At 58.2% G+C, this 23,275-nt stretch overlaps 1 protein-coding gene across 5 annotated transcripts in view; it reads left to right on the plus strand.

Moving 5' to 3' along the window:
* The window catches only part of LOC140410122 (uncharacterized), a 129,310-nt gene that overhangs the window by 88,358 nt on the left and 17,677 nt on the right, over positions 1-23,275 (plus strand). The window lies entirely within an intron of this gene.

Consider the following 23,275-nt stretch of genomic DNA (forward strand, 5'->3'; position numbering starts at 1 on the left):
GCACTCCACCAGTACTGACCCTCTGACAGTGCGGCACTCCCTCAGTACTGACCCTCTGACAGTACGGCACTTCCTCAGTACTGACCCTCTGACAATGCAGCACTCCCTCAGTCCTGACCCTCTGACAGTGCAGCGCTCCCTCAGTACTGACCCTCTGACAGTGCGGCACTCCCTCAGTACTGACCCTCTGACAGTGCAGCACCCCCTCAGTACTGACCCTCTGACAGTGCAGCACTCCCTCAGTACTGACCCTCTGACAGTACAGCTCTCCCTCAGTACTGACCCTCTGACAGTGCAGCACTCCCTCAGTACTGACCCTCTGACAGTGCAGCACTCCCTCAGTACTGACCCTCTGACAGTGCAGCACTCCCTCAGTACTGACCCTCTGACAGTGCAGCACGCCCTCAGGACTGACCCTCTGACAGTGCGGCACTCCCTCAGTACTGACCCTCTGACAGTGCAGCACTCCCTCAGTACTGACCCTCTGACAGTGCGGCACTCCCTCAGTACTGGCTCTCTGACAGTGCGGCACTCCCTCAGTACTGACCCTCTGACAGTGCGGCACTCCCTCAGTACTGATCCTTTGACAGTGTAGCACTCCCTTAGTACTGACCATCTGATAGTGCAGTTCTCCCTCAGTACTGACCCTCTGACAGTGCAGCACTCCCTCAGTACTGACCCTCTGACAGTGCGGCACTCCCTCAGTACTGACCCTCTGACATTGCAGCACTCCCTCAGTACTGACCCTCTGACAGTGCAGCGATCGCTCAGTACTGACCCACTGACAGTGCAGCACTCCCTCAGTACTGACCCCCTGACTGTGCAGCCCTCCCTTAGTACTGACTCTGACAGTGCAGCACTCCCTCAGTACTGACCCTCTGACAGTGCGGCACTCCCTCAGTACTGACCCTCTGACAGTGCAGCGATCACTCAGTACTGACCCACTGACAGTGCAGCACTCCCTCGGTACTGACCCCCTGACTGTGCGGCACTCCCTCGGTACTGATCCTCTGACAGTGCGGCGCTCCCTCAGTACTGACCCTCTGACAGTGCAACGCTCCCTCAGTACTAACCCTCTGACAGTGCGGCACTCCCTCAGTACTGACCCTCTGACAGTGCAGCACTCCCTCAGTACTGACCCTCTGACAGTGCAGCACTCCCTCGGTACTGAGCCCTCTAACAGTGCAGCACTCCCCCAGTACTGACCCTCTGATTGTGCGGCACTCCCTCAGTACTGACCCTCTAACAGCGCAGCACTCCCTTAGTACTGACCCTCTGATTGTGCGGCACTCCCTCAGTACTGACCCTCTAACAGTGCAGCACTCCCTCAGTACTGACCCTCTGACAGTGCGGCACTCCCTCAGTACTGACCCTCTGACAGTGAGGCACTCCCTCAGTACTGACCCTCTGACAGTGCAGCACTCCCTCAGTACTGACCCTCTGACAGTGAGGCACTCCCTCAGTACTGACCCTCTGACAGTGAGGCACTCCCTCAGTACTGACCCTCTGACAGTGCAGCACTCCCTCAGTACTGACCCTCTGACAGTGAGGCACTCCCTCAGTACTGACCCTCTGACAGTGAGGCACTCCCTCAGTACTGACCCTCTGACAGTGCAGCACTCCCTCAGTAATGACCCTCTAACAGTGCAGCACTCCCTCAGTACTGACCCTCTAACAGTGCAGCACTCCCCCAGTACTGACCCTCTGACAGTGCCGCACTCCCTCAGTACTGACCCTCTGACAGTGTAGCACTCCCTCAGTACTGACCCTCTGGCAGTGTGGCACTCCCTCAGTACTGACCCTCTGACAGTGCGGCACTCCCTCAGTCCTGACCCTCTGACAGTGCGGCACTCCCTCAGTACTGACCCTCTGACAGTGCAGCACTCCCTCAGTACTGACCCTCTGACAGTGCAGCACTCCCTCAGTACTGACCCTCTGACAGTGCGGCACTCCCTCAGTACTGACCATCTGACAGTGCAGCACTCCCTCAGTACTGGCCCTCTGACAGTGCGGCACTCCCTCAGTGCTGACCCTCTGACAGTGCAGCACTCCCTCAGTCCTGACCCTCTGACAGTGCGGCTCTCCCTCAGTACTGACCCTCTGACAGTGCAGCACTCCCTCAGTACTGACCCTCTGACAGTACGGCACTTCCTCAGTACTGACCCTCTGACAATGCAGCACTCCCTCAGTCCTGACCCTCTGACAGTGCAGCGCTCCCTCAGTACTGACCCTCTGACAGTGCGGCACTCCCTCAGTACTGAGCCTCTGACAGTGCAGCACCCCCTCAGGACTGACCCTCTGACAGTGCAGCACTCCCTCAGTACTGACCCTCTGACAGTGCAGCTCTCCCTCAGTACTGACCCTCTGACAGTGCAGCACTCCCTCAGTACTGACCCTCTGACAGTGCAGCACTCCCTCAGTACTGACCCTCTGACAGTGCAGCACTCCCTCAGTACTGACCCTCTGACAGTGCAGCACGCCCTCAGGACTGACCCTCTGACAGTGCGGCACTCCCTCAGTACTGACCCTCTGACAGTGCAGCACTCCCTCAGTACTGACCCTCTGACAGTGCGGCACTCCCTCAGTACTGGCTCTCTGACAGTGCGGCACTCCCTCAGTACTGACCCTTTGACAGTGCGGCACTCCCTCAGTACTGATCCTTTGACAGTGTAGCACTCCCTTAGTACTGACCATCTGATAGTGCAGCTCTCCCTCAGTACTGACCCTCTGACAGTGCAGCACTCCCTCAGTACTGACCCTCTGACAGTGCGGCACTCCCTCAGTACTGACCCTCTGACAGTGCAGCACTCCCTCAGTACTGACCCTCTGACAGTGCAGCGATCGCTCAGTACTGACCCACTGACAGTGCAGCACTCCCTCAGTACTGACCCTCTGAATCTGCAGCCCTCCCTTAGTACTGACTCTGACAGTGCAGCACTCCCTCAGTACTGACCCTCTGACAGTGCGGCACTCCCTCAGTACTGACCCTCTGACAGTGCAGCGATCCCTCAGTACTGACCCACTGACAGTGCAGCACTCCCTCGGTACTGACCCCCTGACTGTGCGGCACTCCCTCAGTACTGATCCTCTGACAGTGCGGCGCTCCCTCAGTACTGACCCTCTGACAGTGCAACGCTCCCTCAGTACTGACCCTCTGACAGTGCGGCACTCCCTCAGTACTGACCCTCTGACAGTGCAGCACTCCCTTAGTACTGACCCTCTGACAGTGCAGCACTCCCTCAGTACTGACCCTCTGACAATGCAGCACTCCCTCAGTACTGACCCTCTGACAGTGCCGCACTCCCTCAGTACTGACCCTCTGATTGTGCGGCACTCCCTCAGTACTGACCCTCTGACAGTGCAGCACTCCCTCAGTACTGACCCTCTGACAGTGCGGCACTCCCTCAGTACTGACCCTCTGACAGTGCAGCACTCCCTCAGTACTGACCCTCTGACAGTGAGGCTCTCCCTCAGTACTGACCCTCTGACAGTGCGGCACTCCCTCAGTACTGACCATCTGACAGTGCAGCACTCCCTTAGTACTGACCCTCTGACAGTGCGGCACTCCCTCAGTCCTGACCCTCTGACAGTGAGGCACTCCCTCAGTACTGACCCTCTGACAGTGCGGCACTCCCTCCGTACTGACCCTCTGACAGTGCAGCACTCCCTCAGTACTGACCCTCTGACAGTGCAGCACTCCCTCAGTACTGACCCTCTGACAATGCAGCACTCCCTCAGTACTGACCCTCTGACAGTGCCGCACTCCCTCAGTACTGACCCTCTGACAGTGCAGCACTCCCTCAGTACTGACCCTCTGACAGTGCGGCACTCCCTCAGTACTGACCCTCTGACAGTGCGGCACTCCCTCAGTACTGACCCTCTGACAGTGCAGCACTCCCTCAGTACTGACCCTCTGACAGTGCAGCACTCCCTCAGTACTGACCCTCTGACAGTGCAGCACTCCCTCAGTACTGACCCTCTGACAGTGCAGCACACCCTCAGTACTGACCCTCTGACAGTGCGGCACTCCCTCAGTACTGACCCTCTGACAGTGCAGCACTCCCTCAGTCCTGACCCTCTGACAGTGCGGCTCTCCCTCAGTACTGACCCTCTGACAGTGCGGCACTCCCTCAGTACTGACCATCTGACAGTGCAGCACTCCCTTAGTACTGACCCTCTGACAGTGCGGCACTCCCTCAGTACTGAACCTCTGACAGTGCCGCACTCCTCAGAACTCGACCCTCTGACACTGCAGCACTCCCTCAGTACTGACCCTCTGACGGTGCAGCACTCCCTCAGTACTGACCCTCTGACAGTGCAGCCCTCCCTCAGTGCTTACCCTCTGACAGTGCATCACTCTCTCAGTACTGACCATCTGACAGTGCAGCACTCCCTCAGTACTGACCCTCTGACAGTGCGGCACTCCCTCAGTACTGACCCACTGACAGTGCAGCCCTCCCTTAGTACTGACCCTCAGACAGTGCTGCACTCCCTCAGTACTGACCCTCTGACAGTGCGGCGCTCCCTCAGTACTGACCGTCTGATTGTGCGGCACTCCCTCAGTACTGACCCTCTGACAGTGCTGCACTCCCTCAGTACTGACCCTCTGACAGTGCGACACTCACTCAGTACTGACCCTCTGACAGTGCGGAGCTCCCTCAGTAGTGACCCTCTGACTGTGCAGCACTTCCACAGTACTGCCCATCTGATAGTGCAGCACTCCCTCAGTACTGACCCTCTGACAGTGCGGCACTCCCTCAGTACTGACCCTCTGACAGCGCAGCACTCCCTCAGTCCTGCCCATCTGACAGTGCAGCACTCCCTCAGTACTGAACCTCTGACAGTGCGGCACTCTCTCAGTACTGACCCTCTGACAGTACGGCACTCCCGCAGTACTGACACTCTGACAGTGCAGCACTCCCTCAGTACTGACCCTCTGACAGTGCAGCGCTCCCTCAGAACTGACCCTCTGACAGTGCGGAACTCCCTCAGTACTGACCCTCTGTCAGTGCAGCACTCCCTCAGTACTGACCCTCTGACAGTGCAACGCTCCCTCAGTACTGACCCACTGACAGTGCAGCACTCCCACAGTACTGACCCTCTGACTGTGCGGCACTCCCACAGTACTGACCCTCTGACAGTGCAGCACTCCCTCAGTACTGACCCTCTGACAGTGCGGCATTCCCTCAGTACTGACCCTCTGACAGTGTAGCACTCCCCGAGTACTGACCATCTGATAGTGCAGCACTCCCTCAGTACTGACCCTCTGACAGTGCAGCACTCCCTCAGTACTGACCCTCTGACAGTGCGGCACTCCCTCAGTACTGACCCTCTGACAGTGCAGTACTGCCTCAGTACTGACCCTGTGACAGTGCAGCACTCCCTCAGTACTGACCCTCTGAAAGTGCGGCACTCCCTCTGTACTGACCCTCTGACAGTGCGGCACTCCCCCAGTACTGACCCACTGACAATGCGGCACTCCCTCATTACTGACCCTATGACAGTGCAGCACTCCCTCAGTGCTGACCCTCTGACAATGCGGCTCTCCCTCAGTACTGACCCTCTGACAGTGCAGCACTCCCTCAGTACTGACCCACTGACAGTGCGGCACTCCCTGAGTCCTGACCCTCTGACAGTGCGGCGCTCCCTCAGTACAGACCCTCTGACAGTGCGGCGCTCCCTCAGTACAGACCATCTGACAGTGCAGCACTCCCTCAGTATTGACCCTCTGACAGTGCGGCGCTCCCTCAGTACAGACCCTCTGACAGTGCGGCGCTCCCTCACTACAGACCCTCTGACAGTGCAGCACTCCCTCAGTATTGACCCTCCGACAGTGCAGCACTCCCTCAGTACTGACCCTCTGACAGTGCAGCACTCCCTCAGTACTGGCCCTCTGACAGTGCAGCGCTCCCTCAGTCCTGACCCTCTGACAGTGCGGCTCTCCCTCAATACTGACCCTCTGACAGTGCAGCACTCCCTCAGTATTGACTCTCTGACAGTGCGGCACTCCCTCAGGACTGACCCTCTGACAGTGCAGCCCTCCCTCAGTACTGACCCTCTGACAGTGCAGCACTCTCTCAGTACTGACCGTCTGACACTGCAGCACTCCCTGAGTACTGACCCTCTGATAGTGCAGCACTCCCTCAGTACTGACCCTCTGACAGTGCATCACTCCCTCAGTACTGACCCTCTGACAGTGCAGCACTCCCTCAGTACTGACCCTCTGACAATGCAGCCCTCCCTCAGTACTGACCCTCTGACAGTGCAGCACTCCTTCAGCACTGACCCTCTGAAAGTGCAGCACTCCTTCAGCACTGACCCTCTGACAGTGCGGCACTCCCTCAGTACTGACCCTCTGACAGTGCAGCACTCCCTCAGTACTGACCCTCTGACAATGCAGCCCTCCCTCAGTACTGACCCTCTGACAGCGCAGCACTCCCTCAGCACTGACCCTCTGACAGTGCAGCACTCCCTCAGTACTGACCCTCTGACAGTGCAGCACTCCCTCAGTACTGACCCTCTGACAGTGCAGCACTCCCTCAGTACTGACCCTCTGACAATGCAGCCCTCCCTCAGTACTGACCCTCTGACAGTGCAGCACTCCCTCAGCACTGACCCTCTGACAGTGCGGCACTCTCTCAGTACTGACTGTCTGACACTGCAGCACTCCCTGAGGACTGACCCTCTGACAGTTCAGCACTCCCTCAGTACTGACCCTCTGACAGTGCGGCACTCCCTCAGTACTGACCCTCTGACAGTGCGGCGTTCCCTCAGTACTGACCCTCTGACAGTGCAGCACTCGCCAGTGCTTACCCTCTGACAGTGCAGTGCTCCCTCAGTACTGACCCTCTGACAGTGCAGCCCTCCCTCAGCACTGACCCTCTGACAGTGCAGCTCTCCCTCAGCACTGACCCTCTGACAGTGCAGCTCTCCCTCAGTACTGACCCTCTGACAGTGCAGCACTCCCTCAGTACTGATCCTCTGACAGTGCAGTGCTCCCTCAGTACTGACCCTCTGACAGTGCGGCACTCCCTCAGTACTGACCCTCTGACAGTGCGGCACTACCTCAGAACTGACCCTCTGGAAGTGCGGCACTCCCTCAGTACTGACCCTCTGGAAGTGCGGCACTCCCTCAGTCCTGACACTCTGACAGTGCTGCTCTCCCTCAATACTGACCCTCTGACAGTGCAGCACTCCCTCAGTACTGACCCTCTGACAGTGCGGCACTACCTCAGAACTGACCCTCTGACAGTGCAGCATTTCCTCAGTACTGACCCTCTGATAGTGCAGCACTTCCTCAGTACTGACCCTCTGACAGTGCAGCACTCCCTCAGTACTGACCCTCTGACAGTGCGGCACTCCCTCAGTACTGACCCTCTGACAGTGCAGCGATCCCGCAGTACTGACCCACTGACAGTGCAGCACTCATTCGGTACTGACCCCCTGACTGTGCGGCACTCCCTCAGTACTGATCCTCTGACAGTGCGGCACTCCCTCAGTACTGACCCTCTGACAGTGCAGCACTCCCTCAGTACTGACCCTCTGACAGTGCCACACTCCCTCAGTACTGAACCTCTGACACTGCAGCACTCCCTCAGTACTGACCCTCTGACAGTGCAACGCTCCCTCAGTACTGACCCTCTGACAGTGCGGCACTCCCTCAGTACTGACCCTCTGACAGTGCGGCACTCCCTCAGTACTGACCCTCTGACAGTGCAGCTCTCCCTCAGTACTGACCCTCTGACAGTGCAGCACTCCTTCAGTACTGACCCTCTGACAGTGCAGCACTCCCTCAGTACTGACCCTCTGACAGTGCGGCGCTCCCTCAATACTGACCCTCTGACAGTGCAGCACTCCCTCAGTACTGACCCTCTGACAATGCAACGCTCCCTCAGTACTGACCCTCTGACAGTGCGGCACTCCCTCAGTACTGACCCTCTGACAGTGCAGCACTCCCTCAGTACTGACCCTCTGACAGTGCAGCACTCCCTCAGTACTGACCCTCTAACAGTGCAGCACTCCCTCAGTACTGACCCTCTGACAGTGCAGCACTCCCTCGGTACTGAGCCCTCTAACAGTGCAGCACTCCCCCAGTACTGACCCTCTGATTGTGCGGCACTCCCTCAGTACTGACCCTCTAACAGCGCAGCACTCCCTTAGTACTGACCCTCTGATTGTGCGGCACTCCCTCAGTACTGACCCTCTAACAGTGCAGCACTCCCTCAGTACTGACCCTCTGACAGTGCGGCACTCCCTCAGTACTGACCCTCTGACAGTGAGGCACTCCCTCAGTACTGACCCTCTGACAGTGCAGCACTCCCTCAGTACTGACCCTCTGACAGTGAGGCACTCCCTCAGTACTGACCCTCTGACAGTGAGGCACTCCCTCAGTACTGACCCTCTGACAGTGCAGCACTCCCTCAGTACTGACCCTCTGACAGTGAGGCACTCCCTCAGTACTGACCCTCTGACAGTGAGGCACTCCCTCAGTACTGACCCTCTGACAGTGCAGCACTCCCTCAGTAATGACCCTCTAACAGTGCAGCACTCCCTCAGTACTGACCCTCTAACAGTGCAGCACTCCCCCAGTACTGACCCTCTGACAGTGCCGCACTCCCTCAGTACTGACCCTCTGACAGTGTAGCACTCCCTCAGTACTGACCCTCTGGCAGTGTGGCACTCCCTCAGTACTGACCCTCTGACAGTGCGGCACTCCCTCAGTCCTGACCCTCTGACAGTGCGGCACTCCCTCAGTACTGACCCTCTGACAGTGCAGCACTCCCTCAGTACTGACCCTCTGACAGTGCAGCACTCCCTCAGTACTGACCCTCTGACAGTGCGGCACTCCCTCAGTACTGACCATCTGACAGTGCAGCACTCCCTCAGTACTGGCCCTCTGACAGTGCGGCACTCCCTCAGTGCTGACCCTCTGACAGTGCAGCACTCCCTCAGTCCTGACCCTCTGACAGTGCGGCTCTCCCTCAGTACTGACCCTCTGACAGTGCAGCACTCCCTCAGTACTGACCCTCTGACAGTACGGCACTTCCTCAGTACTGACCCTCTGACAATGCAGCACTCCCTCAGTCCTGACCCTCTGACAGTGCAGCGCTCCCTCAGTACTGACCCTCTGACAGTGCGGCACTCCCTCAGTACTGAGCCTCTGACAGTGCAGCACCCCCTCAGTACTGACCCTCTGACAGTGCAGCACTCCCTCAGTACTGACCCTCTGACAGTGCAGCTCTCCCTCAGTACTGACCCTCTGACAGTGCAGCACTCCCTCAGTACTGACCCTCTGACAGTGCAGCACTCCCTCAGTACTGACCCTCTGACAGTGCAGCACTCCCTCAGTACTGACCCTCTGACAGTGCAGCACGCCCTCAGGACTGACCCTCTGACAGTGCGGCACTCCCTCAGTACTGACCCTCTGACAGTGCAGCACTCCCTCAGTACTGACCCTCTGACAGTGCGGCACTCCCTCAGTACTGGCTCTCTGACAGTGCGGCACTCCCTCAGTACTGACCCTTTGACAGTGCGGCACTCCCTCAGTACTGATCCTTTGACAGTGTAGCACTCCCTTAGTACTGACCATCTGATAGTGCAGCTCTCCCTCAGTACTGACCCTCTGACAGTGCAGCACTCCCTCAGTACTGACCCTCTGACAGTGCGGCACTCCCTCAGTACTGACCCTCTGACAGTGCAGCACTCCCTCAGTACTGACCCTCTGACAGTGCAGCGATCGCTCAGTACTGACCCACTGACAGCGCAGCACTCCCTCAGTACTGACCCTCTGAATCTGCAGCCCTCCCTTAGTACTGACTCTGACAGTGCAGCACTCCCTCAGTACTGACCCTCTGACAGTGCGGCACTCCCTCAGTACTGACCCTCTGACAGTGCAGCGATCCCTCAGTACTGACCCACTGACAGTGCAGCACTCCCTCGGTACTGACCCCCTGACTGTGCGGCACTCCCTCAGTACTGATCCTCTGACAGTGCGGCGCTCCCTCAGTACTGACCCTCTGACAGTGCAACGCTCCCTCAGTACTGACCCTCTGACAGTGCGGCACTCCCTCAGTACTGACCCTCTGACAGTGCAGCACTCCCTTAGTACTGACCCTCTGACAGTGCAGCACTCCCTCAGTACTGACCCTCTGACAATGCAGCACTCCCTCAGTACTGACCCTCTGACAGTGCCGCACTCCCTCAGTACTGACCCTCTGATTGTGCGGCACTCCCTCAGTACTGACCCTCTGACAGTGCAGCACTCCCTCAGTACTGACCCTCTGACAGTGCGGCACTCCCTCAGTACTGACCCTCTGACAGTGCAGCACTCCCTCAGTACTGACCCTCTGACAGTGCAGCACTCCCTCAGTACTGACCCTCTGACAGTGCGGCACTCCCTCAGTACTGACCCTCTGACAGTGCGGAACTCCCTCAGTACTGACCCTCTGACAGTGCAGCACTCCCTCAGTACTGGCCCTCTGACAGTGCGGCACTCCCTCAGTGCTGACCCTCTGACAGTGCAGCACTCCCTCAGTCCTGACCCTCTGACAGTGAGGCTCTCCCTCAGTACTGACCCTCTGACAGTGCGGCACTCCCTCAGTACTGACCATCTGACAGTGCAGCACTCCCTTAGTACTGACCCTCTGACAGTGCGGCACTCCCTCAGTCCTGACCCTCTGACAGTGAGGCACTCCCTCAGTACTGACCCTCTGACAGTGCGGCACTCCCTCCGTACTGACCCTCTGACAGTGCAGCACTCCCTCAGTACTGACCCTCTGACAGTGCAGCACTCCCTCAGTACTGACCCTCTGACAATGCAGCACTCCCTCAGTACTGACCCTCTGACAGTGCCGCACTCCCTCAGTACTGACCCTCTGACAGTGCAGCACTCCCTCAGTACTGACCCTCTGACAGTGCAGCACTCCCTCAGTACTGACCCTCTGACAGTGCGGCACTCCCTCAGTACTGACCCTCTGACAGTGCAGCACTCCCTCAGTACTGACCCTCTGACAGTGCAGCACTCCCTCAGTACTGACCCTCTGACAGTGCAGCACTCCCTCAGTACTGATCCTCTGACAGTGCAGCACTCCCTCAGTACTGACCCTCTGACAGTGCGGCACTCCCTCAGTACTGACCCTCTGACAGTGCAGCACTCCCTCAGTCCTGACCCTCTGACAGTGCGGCTCTCCCTCAGTACTGACCCTCTGACAGTGCGGCACTCCCTCAGTACTGACCATCTGACAGTGCAGCACTCCCTTAGTACTGACCCTCTGACAGTGCGGCACTCCCTCAGTACTGAACCTCTGACAGTGCCGCACTCCTCAGAACTCGACCCTCTGACACTGCAGCACTCCCTCAGTACTGACCCTCTGACGGTGCAGCACTCCCTCAGTACTGACCCTCTGACAGTGCAGCCCTCCCTCAGTGCTTACCCTCTGACAGTGCATCACTCTCTCAGTACTGACCATCTGACAGTGCAGCACTCCCTCAGTACTGACCCTCTGACAGTGCGGCACTCCCTCAGTACTGACCCACTGACAGTGCAGCCCTCCCTTAGTACTGACCCTCAGACAGTGCTGCACTCCCTCAGTACTGACCCTCTGACAGTGCGGCGCTCCCTCAGTACTGACCGTCTGATTGTGCGGCACTCCCTCAGTACTGACCCTCTGACAGTGCTGCACTCCCTCAGTACTGACCCTCTGACAGTGCGACACTCACTCAGTACTGACCCTCTGACAGTGCGGAGCTCCCTCAGTAGTGACCCTCTGACTGTGCAGCACTTCCACAGTACTGCCCATCTGATAGTGCAGCACTCCCTCAGTACTGACCCTCTGACAGTGCGGCACTCCCTCAGTACTGACCCTCTGACAGCGCAGCACTCCCTCAGTCCTGCCCATCTGACAGTGCAGCACTCCCTCAGTACTGAACCTCTGACAGTGCGGCACTCTCTCAGTACTGACCCTCTGACAGTACGGGACTCCCGCAGTACTGACACTCTGACAGTGCAGCACTCCCTCAGTACTGACCCTCTGACAGTGCAGCGCTCCCTCAGAACTGACCCTCTGACAGTGCGGAACTCCCTCAGTACTGACCCTCTGTCAGTGCAGCACTCCCTCAGTACTGACCCTCTGACAGTGCAACGCTCCCTCAGTACTGACCCACTGACAGTGCAGCACTCCCACAGTACTGACCCTCTGACTGTGCGGCACTCCCACAGTACTGACCCTCTGACAGTGCAGCACTCCCTCAGTACTGACCCTCTGACAGTGCGGCATTCCCTCAGTACTGACCCTCTGACAGTGTAGCACTCCCCGAGTACTGACCATCTGATAGTGCAGCACTCCCTCAGTACTGACCCTCTGACAGTGCAGCACTCCCTCAGTACTGACCCTCTGACAGTGCGGCACTCCCTCAGTACTGACCCTCTGACAGTGCAGTACTGCCTCAGTACTGACCCTGTGACAGTGCAGCACTCCCTCAGTACTGACCCTCTGAAAGTGCGGCACTCCCTCTGTACTGACCCTCTGACAGTGCGGCACTCCCCCAGTACTGACCCACTGACAATGCGGCACTCCCTCATTACTGACCCTATGACAGTGCAGCACTCCCTCAGTGCTGACCCTCTGACAATGCGGCTCTCCCTCAGTACTGACCCTCTGACAGTGCAGCACTCCCTCAGTACTGACCCACTGACAGTGCGGCACTCCCTGAGTCCTGACCCTCTGACAGTGCGGCGCTCCCTCAGTACAGACCCTCTGACAGTGCGGCGCTCCCTCAGTACAGACCATCTGACAGTGCAGCACTCCCTCAGTATTGACCCTCTGACAGTGCGGCGCTCCCTCAGTACAGACCCTCTGACAGTGCGGCGCTCCCTCACTACAGACCCTCTGACAGTGCAGCACTCCCTCAGTATTGACCCTCCGACAGTGCAGCACTCCCTCAGTACTGACCCTCTGACAGTGCAGCACTCCCTCAGTACTGGCCCTCTGACAGTGCAGCGCTCCCTCAGTCCTGACCCTCTGACAGTGCGGCTCTCCCTCAATACTGACCCTCTGACAGTGCAGCACTCCCTCAGTATTGACTCTCTGACAGTGCGGCACTCCCTCAGGACTGACCCTCTGACAGTGCAGCCCTCCCTCAGTACTGACCCTCTGACAGTGCAGCACTCTCTCAGTACTGACCGTCTGACACTGCAGCACTCCCTGAGTACTGACCCTCTGATAGTGCAGCACTCCCTCAGTACTGACCCTCTGACAGTGCATCACTCCCTCAGTACTGACCCTCTGACAGTGCAGCACTCCCTCAGTACTGACCCTCTGACAATGCAGCCCTCCCTCAGTACTGACCCTCTGACAGTGCAGCACTCCTTCAGCACTGACCCTCTGAAAGTGCAGCACTCCTTCAGCACTGACCCTCTGACAGTGCGGCACTCCCTCAGTACTGACCCTCTGACAGTGCAGCACTCCCTCAGTACTGACCCTCTGACAATGCAGCCCTCCCTCAGTACTGACCCTCTGACAGCGCAGCACTCCCTCAGCACTGACCCTCTGACAGTGCAGCACTCCCTCAGTACTGACCCTCTGACAGTGCAGCACTCCCTCAGTACTGACCCTCTGACAGTGCAGCACTCCCTCAGTACTGACCCTCTGACAATGCAGCCCTCCCTCAGTACTGACCCTCTGACAGTGCAGCACTCCCTCAGCACTGACCCTCTGACAGTGCGGCACTCTCTCAGTACTGACTGTCTGACACTGCAGCACTCCCTGAGGACTGACCCTCTGACAGTTCAGCACTCCCTCAGTACTGACCCTCTGACAGTGCGGCACTCCCTCAGTACTGACCCTCTGACAGTGCGGCGTTCCCTCAGTACTGACCCTCTGACAGTGCAGCACTCGCCAGTGCTTACCCTCTGACAGTGCAGTGCTCCCTCAGTACTGACCCTCTGACAGTGCAGCCCTCCCTCAGCACTGACCCTCTGACAGTGCAGCTCTCCCTCAGCACTGACCCTCTGACAGTGCAGCTCTCCCTCAGTACTGACCCTCTGACAGTGCAGCACTCCCTCAGTACTGATCCTCTGACAGTGCAGTGCTCCCTCAGTACTGACCCTCTGACAGTGCGGCACTCCCTCAGTACTGACCCTCTGACAGTGCGGCACTACCTCAGAACTGACCCTCTGGAAGTGCGGCACTCCCTCAGTACTGACCCTCTGGAAGTGCGGCACTCCCTCAGTCCTGACACTCTGACAGTGCTGCTCTCCCTCAATACTGACCCTCTGACAGTGCAGCACTCCCTCAGTACTGACCCTCTGACAGTGCGGCACTACCTCAGAACTGACCCTCTGACAGTGCAGCATTCCCTCAGTACTGACCCTCTGATAGTGCAGCACTTCCTCAGTACTGACCCTCTGACAGTGCAGCACTCCCTCAGTACTGACCCTCTGACAGTGCGGCACTCCCTCAGTACTGACCCTCTGACAGTGCAGCGATCCCGCAGTACTGACCCACTGACAGTGCAGCACTCATTCGGTACTGACCCCCTGACTGTGCGGCACTCCCTCAGTACTGATCCTCTGACAGTGCGGCACTCCCTCAGTACTGACCCTCTGACAGTGCAGCACTCCCTCAGTACTGACCCTCTGACAGTGCCACACTCCCTCAGTACTGAACCTCTGACACTGCAGCACTCCCTCAGTACTGACCCTCTGACAGTGCAACGCTCCCTCAGTACTGACCCTCTGACAGTGCGGCACTCCCTCAGTACTGACCCTCTGACAGTGCGGCACTCCCTCAGTACTGACCCTCTGACAGTGCAGCTCTCCCTCAGTACTGACCCTCTGACAGTGCAGCACTCCTTCAGTACTGACCCTCTGACAGTGCAGCACTCCCTCAGTACTGACCCTCTGACAGTGCGGCGCTCCCTCAATACTGACCCTCTGACAGTGCAGCACTCCCTCAGTACTGACCCTCTGACAATGCAACGCTCCCTCAGTACTGACCCTCTGACAGTGCGGCACTCCCTCAGTACTGACCCTCTGACAGTGCAGCACTCCCTCAGTACTGACCCTCTGACAGTGCAGCACTCCCTCAGTACTGACCCTCTAACAGTGCAGCACTCCCCCAGTACTGACCCTCTGACAGTGCCGCACTCCCCCTTTACTGACCCTCTTACAGTGCAGCACTCCCTCCGTACTGACCCTCTGACAGTGCGTCACTCCCTCAGTACTGACCCTCTGACAGTGCAGCACTCCCTCAGTACTGACCCTCTGACAGTGCGGCACTCCCTCAGTCCTGACCCTCTGACAGTGCGGCTCTCCCTCAGTGCTGACCCTCTGACAGTGCAGCACTCCCTTAGTACTGACCCTCTGACAGTGCGGCACTCCCTCAGTCCTGACCCTCTGACAGTGCGGCACTCCCTCAGTACTGACCCCCTGACAGTGCCGCACTCCCTCAGAACTCGACCCTCTGACACTGCAGCACTCCCTCAGTACTGACCCTCTGACAATGCGGCACTCCCTCAGTACTGACCCTCTGACTGTGCGGCACTCCCACAGTACTGCCCCTCTGACAGTGCAGCACTCCCTCAGTACTGACCCTCTGACAGTGCAGCCCTCCCTCAGTGCTTACCCTCTGACAGTGCATCACTCTCTCAGTACTTACCGTCTGACACTGCAGCACTCCCTTAGTACTGACCCTCTGACAGTGCTGCACTCCCTCAGTACTGACCCTCTGACAGTGCGGCGCTCCCTCAGTACTGACCCTCTGATTGTGCGGCACTCTCTCAGTACTGACCCTCTGACAGTGCTGCACTCCCTCAGTACTGACCCTATGACAGTGCGGCACTCCCTCAGTACTGACCCTCTGACAGTGCGGCACTCACTCTGTACTGACCCTCTGACAGTGCGGAGCTCCCTCAGTACTGACCCTCTGACTGTGCGGCACTTCCACAGTACTGCCCATCTGATAGTGCAGCACTCCCTCAGTACTGACCCTCTGACAGTGCGGCACTCCCTCAGTACTGACCCTCTGACAGCGCAGCACTCCCTCAGTACTGCCCCTCTGACAGTGCAGCACTCCCTCAGTACTGACCCTCTGACAGTGCGGCACTCTCTCAGTACTGACCATCTGACAGTGCGGCACTCCCGCAGTACTGACACTCTGACAGTGCAGCACTCCCTCAGTACTGACCCTCTGACAGTGCAGCGCTCCCTCAGTACTGACCCTCTGACAGTGCGGCACTCCCTCAGTACTGACCCTCTGTCAGTGCAGCACTCCCTCAGTACTCACCCTCTGACAGTGCAACGCTCCCTCAGTACTGACCCAGTGACAGTGCAGCACTCCCACAGTACTGACCCTCTGACTGTGCGGCACTCCCACAGTACTGACCCTCTGACAGTGCAGCACTCCCTCAGTACTGACCCTCTGACAGTGCGGCATTCCCTCAGTACTGACCCTCTGACAGTGTAGCACTCCCCGAGTACTGACCATCTGATAGTGCAGCACTCCCTCAGTCCTGACCCTCTGACAGTGCAGCACTCCCTCAGTACTGACCCTCTGACAGTGCGGCACTCCCTCAGTACTGACCCTCTGACAGTGCAGCACTACCTCAGTACTGACCCTGTGACAGTGCAGCACTCCCTCAGTACTGACACTCTGACAGTGCGGCACTCGCTCTGTACTGACCCTCTGACAGTGCGGCACTCCCCCAGTACTGACCCTCTGACAATGCGGCACTCCCTCATTACTGACCCTCTGACAGTGCAGCACTCCCTCAGTACTGACCCTCTGACAGTGCGGCACTACCTCAGTACTGACCCTGTGACAGTGCAGCACTCCCTCATTACTGACCCTCTGACAGTGCAGCACACCCTCAGTACTGACCCTCTGACAGTGCAGCACTACCTCAGTACTGACCCTGTGACAGTGCAGCACTCCCCCAGTACTGACCCTCTGACAATGCGGCACTCCCTCATTACTGACCCTCTGACAGTGCAGCACACCCTCAGTACTGACCCTCTGACAGTGCAGCACTCCCTCAGTACTGACCCTGTGACAGTGCAGCACTCCCTCAGTACTGACCCTCTGACAGTGCGGCACTCCCTCAGTACTGACCCTGTGACAGTGCAGCACTCCCCCAGTACTGACCCTCTGACAATGCGGCACTCCCTCATTTATGACCCTCTGACAGTGCAGCACACCCTCAGTACTGACCCTCTGACAATGCGGCACTCCCTCAGTACTGACCCTCTGACAGTGCAGCACTCCTCAGTACTGACCCTCTGACAGTGCAGCACTCCCTCAGTACTGACCCTCTGACAGTGCAGCACTCCTCAGTACTGACCCTCTGACAGTGTAGCACTCCCTCAGTACTGACCCTCTGACAGTGCAGCACTCCCTCAGTACTTACCCTCTGACAGTGCGGCACTCCCTCAGTACTGACCCTCTGACAGTGCAGCACTCCCTCAGTACTGACCCTCTGACAATGCAGCACTCCCTCAGTACTGACCCTCTGACAGTGCGGCACTCCCTCAGTACTGACCCTCTGGCAGTGCAGCACTCCCTCAGTACTGACACTCTGACAGTGCGACACTCCCCCAGTACTGACCCTCTGACAGTGCGGCACTCCCTCAGTACTGACCCTCTGACAGTGCAGCACTCCCTCAGTACTGACCCTCTGACAATGCAGCACTCCCTCAGTACTGACCCTCTGACAGTGCGGCACTCCCTCAGTACTGGCCCTCTGACAGTGCGGCACTCCCTCAGTACTGACACTCTGACAGTGCGGCACTCCCTCAGTACTGACACTCTGACAGTGCGACACTCCCTCAGTACTGACACTCTGACAGTGCAGCACTCCCTCAGTACTGACACTCTGACAGTGCGGCACTCCCTCAGTACTGACACTCTGACAGTGCGGCACTCCCTCAGTACTGACACTCTGACAGCGCAGCACTCCCTCAGTACTGACCCTCTGACAGTGCAGCACTCCCTCACCACTGACCCTCTGACAGTGCGGCACTCCCTCAGTACTGACACTCTGACAGTGCGGCACTCCCTCAGTACTGACACTCTGACAGCGCAGGACTCCCTCAGTACAGACCCCCTGACAGTGCAGCACGCCCTCAGTACTGACCCTCTGACAGTGCAGCACTCCCTCAGTATTGACCCTCTGACAGTGCAGCACTCCCTCAGTACTGACCCTCTGACAGTGCTGCACTCCCTCAGCCCTGACCCTCTGACAGTGCGGCTCTCCCTCAATACTGACCCTCTGACAGTGCAGCTCTCCCTCAGTACTGACCCTCTGACAGTGCAGCACTCCCTCAGTATTGACTCTCTGACAGTGCGGCACTCCCTCAGGACTGACCCTCTGACAGTGCAGCCCTCCCTCAGTACTGACCCTCTGACAGTGCAGCACTCTCTCAGTACTGACCGTCTGACACTGCAGCACTCCCTGAGTACTGACCCTCTGCCAGTGCAGCACTCCCTCAGTACTGAGCCTCTGATAGTGCAGCACTCCCTCAGTACTGACCTTCTGACAGTGCGGCACTCCCCCAGTACTGACACTCTGACAATGCGGCACTCCCTCATTACTGACCCTATGACAGTGCAGCACTCCCTCATTACTGACCCTCTGACAGTGCGGCACTCCCTCTGTACTGACCCTCTGACAGTGCGGCACTCCCCCAGTACTGACACTCTGACAATGCGGCACTCCCTCATTACTGACCCTATGACAGTTCAGCACTCCCTCATTACTGACCCTCTGACAGTGCGGCACTCCCTCAGTACTGGCCCTCTGACAGTGCGGCACTCCCTCAGTACTGACCCTCTGACAGTGCAGCACTCCCTCAGTACTGACCCTATGACAGTGCAGCACTCCCTCAGTACTGACCCTCTGACAATGCAGCACTCCCTCAGTACTGACCCTCTGACAGTGCAGCACTCCCTCAGTATTGACCCTCTGACAGTGCAGCACTCCCTCAGTACTGACCCTCTGACAGTGCAGCACTCCCTCAGTACTGACCCTCTGACAGTGCGGCATTCCCTCAGTACTGACCCTCTGACAGTGTAGCACTCCCCGAGTACTGACCATCTGATAGTGCAGCACTCCCTCAGGGCTGACCCTCTGACAGTGCAGTGCTCCCTCAGTACTGACCATCTGACAGTGCAGCACTCGCTCAGTATTGACCCTCTGACAGTGCAGCACTCCCTCAGTACTGACCCTCTGACAGTGCAGCACTCGCTCAGTGCTGACCCTCTGACAGTGCGGCACTCCCTCAGTATTGACCCTCTGACAGTGCAGCACTCCCTCAGTACTGACCCTCTGACAGTGCAGCACTCGCTCAGTGCTGACCCTCTGACAGTGCGGCACTCCCTCAGTATTGACCCTCTGACAGTGCAGCACTCCCTCAGTACTGACCCTCTGACAGTGCACCACTCCCTCAGTACTGACCCTCTGACAGTGCAGCACTCCCTCAGTACTGACCCTCTGACAGTGCAGCACTCCCTCAGTACAGACCCTCTGACAGTGCAGCACTCCCTCAGTACAGACCCTCTGACAGTGCAGCACTCCCTCAGTACTGACCCTCTGACAATGCAGCCCTCCCTCAGTACTGACCCTCTGACAGTGCAGCACTCCCTCAGTACTGACCCTCTGACAGTGCGGCACTCCCTCAGTACTAACCTTCTGACAGTGCGGCACTCCCTCAGTACTGACCCTCTGACAATGCGGCACTCCCTCAGTACTGACCCTCTGATAGTGCAGCACTCGCCAGTGCTGACCCTCTGACAGCGCAGCACTCCCTCAGTATTGACCCTCTGACAGTGCAGCACTCCCTCATTACTGACCCTCTGACAGTGCAGCCCTCCCTCAGTACTGACCCTCTGACAGTACAGCACTCCCTCAGTGCTGACCCTCTGACAGTGCAGCACTCCCTTAGTACTGACCCTCTGACAGTGCGGCACTCCCTCAATCCTGACCCTCTCACAGTGCGGCACTCCCTCAGTACTGACCCTCTGACAGAGCGGCACTCCCTCAGTACTGACCCTCTGACAGTGCAGCACTCTGTCAGTACTGACCCTCTGACAGTGCGGCACTCCCTCAGTACTGACCCTCTGACAGACCAGCATCTCTCAGTGCTGACCCTCTGACAGTGCAGTGCTCCCTCAGTACTGACCATCTGACAGTGCAGCACTCCCTCAGTACTGGCCCTCTGACAGTGCAGCACTCCCTCAGTCCTGACCCTCTGACAGTGCGGCTCTCCCTCAGTACTGATCCTCTGACAGTGCAGCACTCCCTTAGTACTGACCCTCTGACAGTGCGGCACTCACTCAGTCCTGACCCTCTGACAGTGCGGCAGTCCCTCAGTACTGAACCTCTGACAGTGCCGCACTCCCTCAGAACTCGACCCTCTGACACTGCAGCACTCCCTCAGTACTGACCCTCTGACAATGCGGCACTCCCTCAGTACTGACCCTCTGACTGTGCGGCACTCCCACAGTACTGCCCCTCTGACAGTGCAGCACTCCCTCAGTACTGACCCTCTGACAGTGCAGCCCTCCCTCAGTGCTTACCCTCTGACAGTGCATCACTCTCTCCGTACTTACCGTCTGACACTGCAGCACTCCCTGAGTACTGACCCTCTGATAGTGCGGCACTCCCTCAGTACTGACCCTCTGACAGTGCAGCCCTCCCTTAGTACTGACCCTCTGACAGTGTTGCACTCCCTCAGTACTGACCCTCTGACAGTGCGGCGCTCCCTCAGTACTGACCCTCTGATTGTGCGGCACTCCCTCAGTACTGACCCTCTGACAGTGCTGCACTCCCTCAGTACTGACCCTCTGACAGCGCAGCACTCCCTCAGTACTGCCCCTCTGACAGTGCAGCACTCCCTCAGTACTGACCCTCTGACAGTGCGGCACTCCCTCAGTACTGACCCTCTGACAGTGCAGCACTCCCTCAGTACTGACCCTCTGACAGTGCGGCACTCCCTCAGTACTGACCCTCTGACAGTGCAGCAATACCTCAGTACTGACCCTGTGACAGTGCAGCACTCCCTCAGTACTGACCCTCTGACAGTGCGGCACTCCCTCTGTACTGACCCTCTGACAGTGCGGCACTCCCCCAGTACTGACTCTCTGACAATGCGGCACTCCCTCATTACTGACCCTATGACAGTGCAGCACTCCCTCAGTGCTGACCCTCTGACAGTGCGGCACTCCCTCCGTACTGACCCTCTAACAGTACGGCACTCCCTCATTACTGACCCTCTGACAGTGCAGCACTCCCTCAGTTCTGGCCCTCTGACAGTGCAGCACTCCCTCAGTGCTGACTCTCTGACAATGCGGCACTCCCTCATTACTGACCCTATGACAGTGCAGCACTCCCTCAGTGCTGACCCTCTGACAGTGCGGCACTCCCTCAGTACTGACCCTCTGACAGTGCGGCACTCCCTCATTACTGACCCTATGACAGTGCAGCACTCCCTCAGTACTGACCCTCTGACAGTGCAGCACTCCCTCAGTGCTGACCCTATGACAGTGCAGCACTCCCTCAGTGCTGACCCTATGACAGTGCAGCACTCCCTCAGTACTGACCCTATGACAGTGCAGCGCTCCCTCAGTACTGACCCTCTGACAATGCAGCACTCCCTCAGTACTGACCCTCTGACAGTGCAGCACTCGCTCAGTGCTGACCCACTGACAGTGCAGCACTCCCTCAGTACTGACCATCTGACCGTGCAGCACTCCCTCAGTATTGACCCTCTGACAGTGCAGCACACCCTCAGTACTGTCCCTCTGACAGTGCAGCACTCCCTCAGTATTGACCCTCTGACAGTGCAGCACTCCCTCAGTACTGACCGTCTGACACTGCAGCACTCCCTGAGTACTGACCCTCTGATAGTGCAGCACTCCCTCAGTACTGACCCTCTGACAGTGCATCACTCCCTCAGTACTGACCCTCTGACAGAGCGGCACTCCCCCAGTACTGACACTCTGACAGTGCAGCACTCCCTCAGTACTGACCCTCTGACTGTGCGGCACTCCCTCAGTACTGACCCTCTGACTGTGCGGCACTCCCACTGTACTGCCCCTCTGAGAGTGCGGCACTCCCTCAGTACTGACCCTCTGACAGTGCGGCACTCCCTCAGTACTGCCCGTCTGACAGTGCAGCACTCTCTCAGTACTGACCCTCTGACAGTGCAGCACTCCCTCAGTACTGACCCTCTGACAGTGCGGCACTCCCTCAGTACTGACCCTCTGACAGTGCAGCACTCCCTCAGTACTGACCCTCTGACAGTGCAGCGCTCCCTCAGTACTGACCCTCTGACAGTGCGGCACTCCCTCAGTACTGACCCTCTGACAGTGCAGCACTCCCTCAGTACTGACCCTCTGACAGTGCAGCAGTCCCTCAGTACTAACCCACTGACAGTGCATGGCTCCCTCAGTACTGACCCTCTGACATTGCAGCACTCCCTCAGTACTGACCCTCTGACAGTGCGGCACTCCCACAGTACCGACCCTCTGACAGGGCAGCACTCCCTCAGTACTGACCCTCTGACAGTGCGGCACTCCCACAGTACTGCCCTCTGACAGTGCAGCACTCCCTCAGTACTGACCCTCTGACAGTGCGGCTCTCCCTCAGTACTGACCCTCTGACAGTGCAGCACTCCCTCAGTACTGACCCTCTGACAGTGCGGCACTCCCTCCGTACTGACCCTCTGACAGTGCAGCACTCCCTCAGTACTGACCCTCTGACAGTGCAGCACTCCCTCAGTACTGACCCTCTGACAGTGCGGCACTTCCTCAGGACTGATCCTCTGACAGTGCGACACTCCCTCAGTACTGACCCCCTGACAGTGCGGCACTTCCTCAGTACTGACCCTCTGACAGTGCGGCACTCCCTCCGTACTGACCCTCTGACAGTGCGGCACTCCCTCAGTACTGACCCTCTGACAGTGCAGCACTCCCTGAGTACTGACCCTCTGGCAGTGCGGCACTGCCTCAGTACTGACCCTCTGACAGTGCAGCACTCCCTCAGTACTGACCCTCTGACAGTGCGGCACTCCCTCAGTACTGACCCTCTGACAGTGCAGCACTCCCTCAGTACTGATCCTCTGACAGTGCGGCGCTCCCTCAGTGCTGACTCTGACAGTGCGGCACTCCCTCCGTACTGACCCTCTGACAGTGCGGCACTCCCTCAGTACTGACCCTCTGACAGTGCGGCACTCCCTCAGTACTGACCCTCTGACAGTGCGGCGCTCCCTCAGTGCTGACTC

Source organism: Scyliorhinus torazame, chromosome 4 (assembly GCF_047496885.1).
Source record: "Scyliorhinus torazame isolate Kashiwa2021f chromosome 4, sScyTor2.1, whole genome shotgun sequence".
Lineage (NCBI taxonomy): Eukaryota > Metazoa > Chordata > Chondrichthyes > Carcharhiniformes > Scyliorhinidae > Scyliorhinus > Scyliorhinus torazame.